Consider the following 10,278-nt stretch of genomic DNA (forward strand, 5'->3'; position numbering starts at 1 on the left):
CGATCAGTGGCAGGGGTCCAGCAGTCACTTATAGCCGGACTCCTGCTGTATGCTTCGGCAACGGTGAAAACATAAATGCCGGCGCATTAACCTTTGTACTGCTGCAGTCAGGGTTGACCGCGGCACGTGAGAATCCTGCCGAGTGCGGGGTGGCCATCGCGGCCCCGCGCTGCTGTAATGGGGACCCGATGGCAGGGAACAACCTGCTCTATAAAAATCCCACATGACCTAACCCCTCAGGTAAACAATGTAAAAAAGATAAAATAAAAACGGTGTCCAAAAAAGCAATTTTTTGTCACCTTACATCTCAAAAAGTGTAATAGCAAGCAATCAAAAAGTCACATGCACCCCAAAAATGCTTTATTATGTGAAACTGAAACAAACAACCCAAAAAAGTAGTCATATTTGGTATTGTAGCATCCGTAACAACCTGCTCTATAAGCATAGCACATGATCTAACCTGTCAGATGAACATTGAAAATAACAAAATATAAAAACTGTGCCAAAACAGCTATTATTTGTTACCTTGCCTCACAAAAAGTGTAATATAGAGTGTGATGTATACCACCCCTCGTGCCCGCTTGACGTCAACTACGTCAAGCTCACGAGACGCAGTATGGTCCCTGGTTATCAAGACGTTACGTTACGCCCTCCTGGAGGAGCATGTAAGGTCAGCTTGGTACAGTTTACACAGACACCTCCTAACCACGCGGGCACAGAGAGGCAACAAGCTGAGAGAACCTTTTGACTGCCGCAGCGAAACAGCGCCTTCTCAGCCCCGGTAATCTGTCACCAGCTTCTCGTTTGACATAAGCCCGGTCTGCTAACGGGATTATATAGGTTGAGAAACCAACCCACGGTAGCTTATAACTAGGCTGAAACACGGACATGGGGATTCGTGATCGAGATACAAGACAGCACAAGATTTAATTATATATTTAATCGCCTTAAGGGCACACTAGATAACACAATATACACTAAGAATATATACAGTGGTCTGAGGTTACAAATACAGGTAATATCATACAAACAGGAATACACAGAGTACAAGTCAGTTACCGGCTAGATAAATGTTCTTTTGCTGTATTCACATGGAGGGCAGTGATGTCAGCTGGTTTCCAGGTCTCTCCAAACACATTTGCACGATGTGACCCCCTTTCAGAAAATGACCCGTCCGCTTGCTGGCACAAGCAGCCGGTCCCTCCCCTCCCGGCATTTGGGAGGGGTCCACCCCCCCCCCGCCCGCTAGGCTGGCAGAAAATGACCCACAAAACCCTTTAGGGTTAATAGTTCCAGGGCAAAAGGTCACAGGGAGATAGTTCTGGGACCAACATATCCACCTGGGTTTCGGCTACAACTAGAGTCCAAACATGGTGCCACTATGGGGTTTCTGTGGGGAGTTATGTATATCTCCCTTCCCTGGCATCCCACCATCGAACTAAGACCATGGGTATGTTCATCATGGCCACCGGGACACAAATATGTATCCGGTTTGCGCCTGCGATGGCCTTGCGATTCATAATTCCTTATAAATCACCGGTTCCATGCTGTTTGCTAGATTCGATTGAACTGGTGAATGGCTTAGACCCCCTGCACAGAGGTTTTCCTTCAAGATCCATGCTGTCTGAATGTAGGTGTGAAATGTAACCAAGTGTGGCCTGCTAGGAGTTTTCTGCTATCTAACTGCGGATTTGAAGCAGGGCCCTCCTGTGGAGTTCACCACCTCTGCTATCTTTCAGCAAATGGTGGGTGTGAGGAAATGGCTGACAGTAAATATTAATCCATATTCCTGACACCTGACCCTTTTAGAGGGCGCTAGGGGAAAAACATTCCTGTGTTTCCCCGTGCGCCCATACGCACCCTCTCTGGTGGCGAACGGCAAAGTGGTACGGCTGGAGCGGCAGGCTCCTGCGTACCCACCTCCCATTCACCCGGATTGAGCCTGACACTCAGTCCACAATTGCTGGCATCCGTTGGTTCTCTAAACGGCCGCGTGAAGTCGGCTGCTTGTAGTACCGGGAAGCTGGAAAGGGCGTCCTTCAGTGCCTGGAACGCTGTCTTGCAGTCGTCTGTCCAATAGACTGTGGAGGGCAGCTTTTTCCTGATGCGGTCCGTCAGTGGCCTCACCAGGCTACTATAGTGGGGCGTCAACCCCCTATAGTACCCGGCGGTGCCCAGGAAGGACATCACCTGGTGCTTGTCCCGGAGGGTGAGCCAGGATGGGCTGACATCCACTCTCCCGGGGCTCCAGTTCCAAAGCTTCCCTGCCTGCCCGGGGCCCCTTGCTTATGCCCAGCTGGCACTTTCCTGTCATAAGGGTCAAGCCTGCCTGGCAGATCCTCCCATGTAGGACCAAAGACGGCAATGACCCCGAGGTACGCGGCCGCGTACCCTTCAAGTGGCAGGGGCATACTGCATGCCCAACGGCATCTCGGAGGACGCCGTCCTTCCGGGCGTGTTGGTGAACAGTTCCCGGAAGGGGCAGCTTTCTGGAAGGGCACCTGCCTCCCGCTCATGATGCGCCTGCATCAGGTTCACGGGGAAGGCCTTCTGCCTTCCCCGTGCATGGTCCAGGGTGATTAGGTACATCCTGGCATTGAGCTGCTGGTGCTCAATTTACGGGCCGCCTGAAGCTTGTCCTGAGGTACGGGAACCAGCATCCACAGTTGCTGACCCACCTGGTGGGTCCTCTCACAAGAGTTCTGATCGTACTATCGCTTCTGGTTGGCCTGGGCTCGCTCCATATTGTCGTGCACCAACTGCGACAAGGCCTGCGCCTTTCCCGGGAAGCGCATGACACATTTGATGACTTACACCCCAGTGGTGGCTACGTCTCTCATCCAGGCTTTTGTCTTAGCGGCCCCTGGGTATCTGGTCACCGGAATCTCATGCGCAACCCACATAAATTCCACCATGAATGGGTAGGGTGCCACAAATTGTCGGTCTCTAGGCCATGCCTCTGGTGAGCCCTGCTAGTTTCCCGGCACAACCGTCCTTGGTCCCAGACTGCCCTCTGGAGGTCTGAGTCCAAGGGAGGCCATGCCACCTGCTCCGTGAGAGCTTTCAAGCTGGCGCTAGCCCCTAACGCCTCCTGAAACCCCTGGTGGGATGTGGTCAGAATAGATGAGACTGCCACGTTGCCTGTCAGTTCTACTAACTGCCAGTCCCTAGGCCCCTCCTCCAGTGAACCCTGCTGGACCGTGACCCGGTACAGCCGTCCTTGGCCCCAGACCACCCGCTCGAGGTCTGAGTCCGAGGGCGGCAGTGCCACTTGCTCCTTGAGAGCGTTCAGGCTTGCGTCAGCCACTAACGCCACCTGAAACCCCTGACCAGACCTGGCCAGAATAGACGAGACTGCCACGTCCTCTGTCAGGTCCCTGGGACCTGTCTCCTGGCCTTCATCTGACTCGGCAGCCACTTGGTCGGAAGGGGGAAAGCCATCAGACCTCTGAGGGGCCCCTAGAGCCCCAACATTCCTACTGCGCGTGCCACCGCTGATAGTGCCTGCTTCCCCTTGGCTTCCGACCAAGTCGCCAGTCCAGACGGACTAACCTGGCCCTCTGACATTCCGTTTGTGGAGGAATCCTGCACTGAGGCATTACCTGGGAGCCCTATCTTTCCTGGGACAGCCCTGACCTCATTTCCATCCTCCTCCCCCGCAGCTGTCTGCCCCCTACTTGTCCCCTCAGTAGCCACACCTGAGGACAACAGGTCCCAGCATGCTTGCTGGCCACACCCTTGGGCCTAAGCACAGCTGGCATGAATGAACTCCTCCCCCTTGAGGGGAGAGGCGCACATTACATCCCCCACCCCCACATCCCCATCAACAGGCATGTTATGAGCAATAACAGTATCAACAGGGGGGCATGACGTCAAATTCTGGGGGATCGTACCTCGGGGTGTTAGCGGCCACGTACTTAGACACAAGCCGCCTCAGGTCCGTCCCCAGCAAAACACTGGCAGGAATATTTGAGGATACCTCCACCTTCCTTACTCCTCGACCGGCGCCCCAGTCCAAATAGACCTTGGCGACGGGCAGCGCCGGTTCTACTCCTCCGATCCCGGAGACAATAAAGGATCTCCCGGGCAATAAATCATGGGGTGCCACCAGTTCAGGCCATACCAGAGTCATCTCAGCGCCGTTGTCTCTAAGTCCCATGGCCACGGCCTGGCCCACGGTGATTGGTTGAAAATTGACAAGGGACCTCCCACTACCCCCACCCACACACAACACCGTAGACAGTTTCCAGGTTAATGACTGGGACGGGTCCCTCGGGTGCTGGGGACACATGGCTTTGAAATGTCCTGACTGCTTACACAGGTGGCACAGTCGGGGTTCCAACACTGACGTGGAAAGTGTAGCAGGGGCTAGTGCCCACTTGGGCCTAGGGGCAGGGGTAGCAGGTGCAGCGTGCGTCTTACCCCCTCTCAAGCAGACAGGTTTCCGGGCCTCTGAAGTCCTGTTGTTGGTGTATTCATTGGCCAGGGCTGCTGTTGCGGAGGCCCCCTTTGGCTTCCAGTCGTGGAGGTACTGCTGTAGATCCTCCGGGCAGTTCCACAAGAACTGCTCTGTGGCGATGAGCTCCTTCAGCTGCTGGATGGTGGTGAGCTCCAATCCTGTGGTCCATTGGTCAACCACTCTCAGCAAGGCCCGCATGTGATCGGCCCAGCTCTAGGTAGAACCCCTCTGCAAACTACAGAGTTTTTTCCGGTATGTCTCAGGGGTCAGGTTGTACTGCCTTACCAGAGCCTGCTCAGGATGGTCTCGCTGGGCAGGTACCCGAAGATTTCAAGGGCTTTTCCCAAGACAACACGAGATTAAATTATATATTTAATAAAGAAAAGGAATAAAACAGACACTCACCATCTGGGACCAATTAAAATAGACTAATTTATTAAATAATTAAAAACTGATAAAATTACCTATGATGTCTAAAATAAGTGGTACTAGAGGAGTTTGCATATAATTAATGTGAATAAATAGTGCATAAATATAATGAGATATAACAATATGATTAAATCAGGTTGTAAACAATGGTAAAAAAAATTGTGAAAAAGTAAAAAAATGGTGTAAGAAGTGTCTCTTGATTTCACTGATAATTCTGGCAATAATTATAGGATTCCTGTGCAAATTGTGTTACCCTGTGTGGTTACTCAGGGTTAATGAACCAAGTTAAAGTTAGTGCAGTCTTGAGCAAAAGTCAATTATAGATGTGGTATCCCGTATTTTCATTCAGGATTGGTGAAAAGGGTTAGTGAAAAAAGTTGAGGTTAGTGTATAAATCTTGAGTAGAGTTGAGCGAACCCGAACTGTAAAGTTTGGGTTCGTACCGAACTTTAAGATTTTTTCCACCCGAACCCAAACATTTACGTAAAAGTTCGGGTTTGGTGTTCGGCGATTTCTATGGCGCTTTTTAAAATTCTGCAAAGCAGCCAATCAACAAGCGTCATACTACTTGCCCCAAGAGGCCATCACAGCCATGCCTACTATTGGCATGTCTGTGATTGGCCAAGTGCACCATGTGACCCAGCCTCCTTAAAAGCTGGAGTCACGTAGCGCTGCACGTCACTCTGCTCTTCACTAGTGTAGGGATAGGTTGCTGCTGCTGTGAGGGAGAGATTAGGCAGGGAGAAATACAATGAAGTCCTGAAATTATGCACATCTACAGCTGAGAATCATTGATCTTTTGTGGGTGCAGAGCACACAGGTTTTGTGCCTGCCCTGAGCGTTTTTTTCAGACACTTTTTTCAGTGGTAATCGGCGGACATTTTACTGCAATTGCAGTGCACCAGCACAGCATTGCATGATCTGACGCTTGTCTTCAGGCCATACTACTCTGACCCAATCTGTGTGTAACAGAACCAATTTTGAAGTAGCTGAACTAAAGCTATTTTGCTGGGAATCTGTCATATTAACCAGCCCATAAACACCGCTGTGACACTATCTGTTTGTGACCGAACCTATTTAGAAGTAGCTGAACTAAAGCTATTTTGCTGAGAATCTGTCATATTAACCAGCCCATATACACCGCTGTGACACTATATGTGTGTGACTGAACCAATTTAGTAGTAGCTGAAATAAATCTATTTTGCTGGGAATATGTCATATTAACCAGCCCATATACACCGCTGTGACACTATCTGTGTGTGACCGAACCCATTTAGAAGTAGCTGAAATAAATCTATTTTGCTGGGAATCTGTCAAATTAACCAGCCCATATATACCGTTCCCATTATTTTTTATTTCTTGCTTGTCGGAACGCTAACCATGAGGAAAAATTCTAATAAGGGACACGGTCATGGTCGTGGTGGTGGTGTTGGTGGAGCCACTGCTGCAGGGAGAGGACGTGGCCGTTCGGGACCAGCTACACGTCCTAGTGAACCAACTACTTCGGGTCCCAGTAGGCGCCAGAATCTCCATAGATATTTGGTTGGACCTAATGCCGTTCTAAGGATGGTAAGGCCTGAGCAAGTACAGGCGTTTGTTGATTAGGTGGCTGACAGTGGATCCAGCACATTTACATTATCTCCCACCCAGTCTTCTGCAGAAAGCGCACAGGTGGCGCCTGAAACCTATGCCCATCAGTCTGTCACATCACCCCCGTGCATATCAGGGAACCTGTCTGAGTCTCAAGTCATGCAGCAGTCTCTTATGCTGTTTGGGGCTGTTCACATGATGCGGTGCGATTTTCACGCACGGTTGCTAGGAGACGATCGGGATGGAGACCCGATCATTATTATTTTCCCTTATAACATGGTTATAAGGGGAAATAATAGCATTCTGAATACAGAATGCATAGTAAAACAACTCACCTTAGTCCACTTGATCGCAGCCCGGCATCTCCTTCTGTCTCCTTTGCTGAACAGGACCTGTGGTGAGCATTAATTACAGGTAAAGGACCTTTGGTGACGTCACTCCGGTCATCACATGATCCATCACATGATCTTTTACCATGGTGATGGATCATGTGATGACCGGAGTGACGTCACCAAAGGTCCTTTACCTGTAATTAATGCTCACCACAGGTCCTGTTCAGCAAAGGAGACAGAAGGAGATGCCGGGCTACGCGATCAAGTGTACTAAGGTGAGTTAAATTATTTTTTTATTTTTTTTAACCCCTCCAGCGCTAGTTTACTATGCAGTCTGTATTCAGAATGTTATTATTTTCCCTTATAACCATGTTATAAGGGAAATAATACAATCTACAGAACACCGATCCCAAGCCCGAACTTCTGTGAAGAAGTTCGGGTTTGGGTACCAAACATGCGTGATTTTTCTCGCGCAAGTGCAAAACGCATTACAATGTTTTGCACTCGCGTGGAAAAATCGCAGGTGTTCCCGCAACGCACCCGCACATTTTCCCGCAACGCCCGTGTGAACCCAGCCTAACCCTTTTCATCGATCCTGAATGAAAATACGGGATACCACATCTATAATTGACTTTTGCTCAAGACTGCACTAACTTTAACTAGGTCCATTAACCCTTAGTAACCACATGGGGTAACACAATTTGCACAGGAATCCTATAATTATTGCCAGAATTATCAGTGAAATCAAGAGACACTTCTTATTACACCATTTTTTCATTTTTTACTTTTTTCATTAATTTTTTCACCATCTTTTACAACCCGATTCAATCATATTGTTATATCTCATTATATTTATGCACTATTTATTCACATTAATTATATGCAAACTCCTCTAGTACCACCTGATCTATTTTAGACATCATAGGTAATTTTATCAGTTTTTAATTATTTAATAAATTAGTCTATTTTAATTGGTCCCAGATGGTGAGTGCCTGTTTTATTCCTTTTCTTTATTAACAATTATTTTTGTGACGAGGTGAGGCTACTTTCACACCGCTACTTTCACAGCTGCGTTTAGGTGCGGATCCGTCTGGTATTTGCACAGACGGATCCGCACCTATAATGCAAACGCTTGTATCCGTTCAGAACGGATCCGTTTGCATTACCATGAACAAAAACAAAAAAAACTAAAAAAAATTATATATTTTTTTTTTTTGTTCATGATAATGCAAACAGATCCGTTTTGACTTACATTGAAAGTCAATGGGAGGCGGATCTGTTTTCAATTGCACCATATTGTGTCAGTAAAAACGGATCCGTCCCCATTGACTTACATTGTAAGTCAGGATGGATCCGTTTGGCTCAGTTTCCTCAGACGGACATCAAAACGCTGCAAGCAGCGTTTTGGTGTCCGCCTCCACAGCGGAATGGAGGCGGAACGGAGGCAAACTGATGCATTCTGAACGGATCCTTATCCATTCAGAATGCATTGGGGCTGAACTGATCCATTTTGGGCCGCTTGTGAGAGCCTTGAAACGGATCTCACAGGCGGACCCAGAAACGCCAGTGAAAGTAGCCTCAAGTCACATAATACAGAGCACACTCACCAAGTTTGAAAAGGAGGGAGAGCCACTACAAACTGTATTCACTAAATTATATATTTAATCGCCTTAAGGGCACACTAGATAACACAATATACACTAAGAATATATACAGTGGTCTGAGGTTACAAATACAGGTAATATCGTACAAACAGGATTACACAGAGTACAATTCAGTTACCGGGTAGATGAATGTTCCTTTTCTGTATTCACATGGAGGGCAGTAATGTCAGCTGGTTTCCAGGTCTCTCCAAACACATTTGCACGATGTGAACCCCTTTCAGAAAAAGACCCGCCCGCTTGCTGGCACAAGCCTTTTAATCTGTAGCCGGTCCCTCCCCTCCCAGCCTTTGGGAGGGGTCCACCACCCCTCTGCTGGGCTGGCAGCAAATGACCCACAAAACCCTTTAGGGTTAATAGTTCCAGGCAGGGGTCAAGTCCTGGGAAAAAAAGTGTGGGAACTCACCCAAGATCCACTCCAAACCCCCCCCCCCCCCAAAAAAAAAAATATATTTCGCTGAAAATTCAGTGCAACATTTATTGTTAAGCGCCAGTTTACACAAACAACTGCAAAATTAACATGAAATAAACAAATATATATAGGGACCCGCACCTATCAGACGATGGGGGCATATCCTAGCGATATGCCCCCATTGTCTGAGATGGGAAAACCCCTTTAAAATACAATACATGTGAATGGGCTTTTGAAAGCTACGTGTAGCGGGGAAAAAAAAGCACAGAAAATCTAGCATGCTGTAATTTGTGTCGCTGCGGACTGAGCCAAATGTACACATTGTGATCAAAACAAAACAAAAACTCCCCTTATATATAATTTACTTACAGTTCTGAAGACTCAGGGGTGCTGGCTGGTTTTGCCTCAGGGGTGCTGACAGGCTTGGCCTCAGGGGTGCTGACAGGCTTGGCCGAGCAGAAGGAGTGTAGGACTGTGAGGGCTGGGCTCAGGGCTTGAAGTGGGCACCGCACAATAAGAAAAAAATATTTTTCATTACACCTCAGGTCAGACCACCAATCAGACTCCCAATGTTAATAAGACCCCAATAAGACCCCAATAAGAGCTCAGATCAGAACCCAATATGAATGACCCCCAATCAGACCTCAGATAAGAGCCCCATGCCTCATAGCAGCCCCAGTACCTCTCCATCAGCCCCCCAGTGCCTCTCCATCAGCCCACCAGTGCCTCTCCATCAGCCCCCCAGTGCCTCTACATTAGCCCCTAGTGCCTCTACATTAGCCCCCCAGTGCCTCTACATTAGCCCCTAGTGCCTCTACATTAGCCCCCCAGTGCCTCTCATCAGCCCCCAGTGCCTCTCATCAGCCCCCAGTGCCTCTCATCAGCCCCCAGTGCCTCTCATCAGCCCCCCAGTACCTCTCATCAGCCCCCAGTACCTCTCATCAGCACCCCAGTACCTCTCATCAGCACCCCAGTACCTCTCATCAGCCCCCCAGTGCCTCTCATCAGCCCCCCAGTGCCTCTCATCAGCCCCCCAGTGCCTCTATATCAGCCCCCAGCAGATCTCATCAGCCCCAGTGCCTCTAATCTGCCCCTAGTGCCTCTAATCAGCCCCCAGTGCCTCTAATCAGCCCCCAGTGCCTCTAATCAGCCCCCAGTGCCTCTAATCTGCCCCTAGTGCCTCTAATCAGCCCCCAGTGCCTCTAATCTGCCCCTAGTGCCTCTAATCAGCCCCCAGTCCTCTATATCAGCCCCCAGAGCCTCTCCATTAGCCGCCCAGTGCCTCTTATCAGCCCCCAGGGCCCCATTCACTAGCGCCCAGTGCTGCCCCATCCACCAGCCCCGAGTGCCCCCTCCACCAGCCTCCAGTCAGTGCCTCTCCATTCAGCCTATAGT

Source organism: Bufo bufo, chromosome 6 (assembly GCF_905171765.1).
Source record: "Bufo bufo chromosome 6, aBufBuf1.1, whole genome shotgun sequence".
NCBI classification, from domain to species: domain Eukaryota; kingdom Metazoa; phylum Chordata; class Amphibia; order Anura; family Bufonidae; genus Bufo; species Bufo bufo.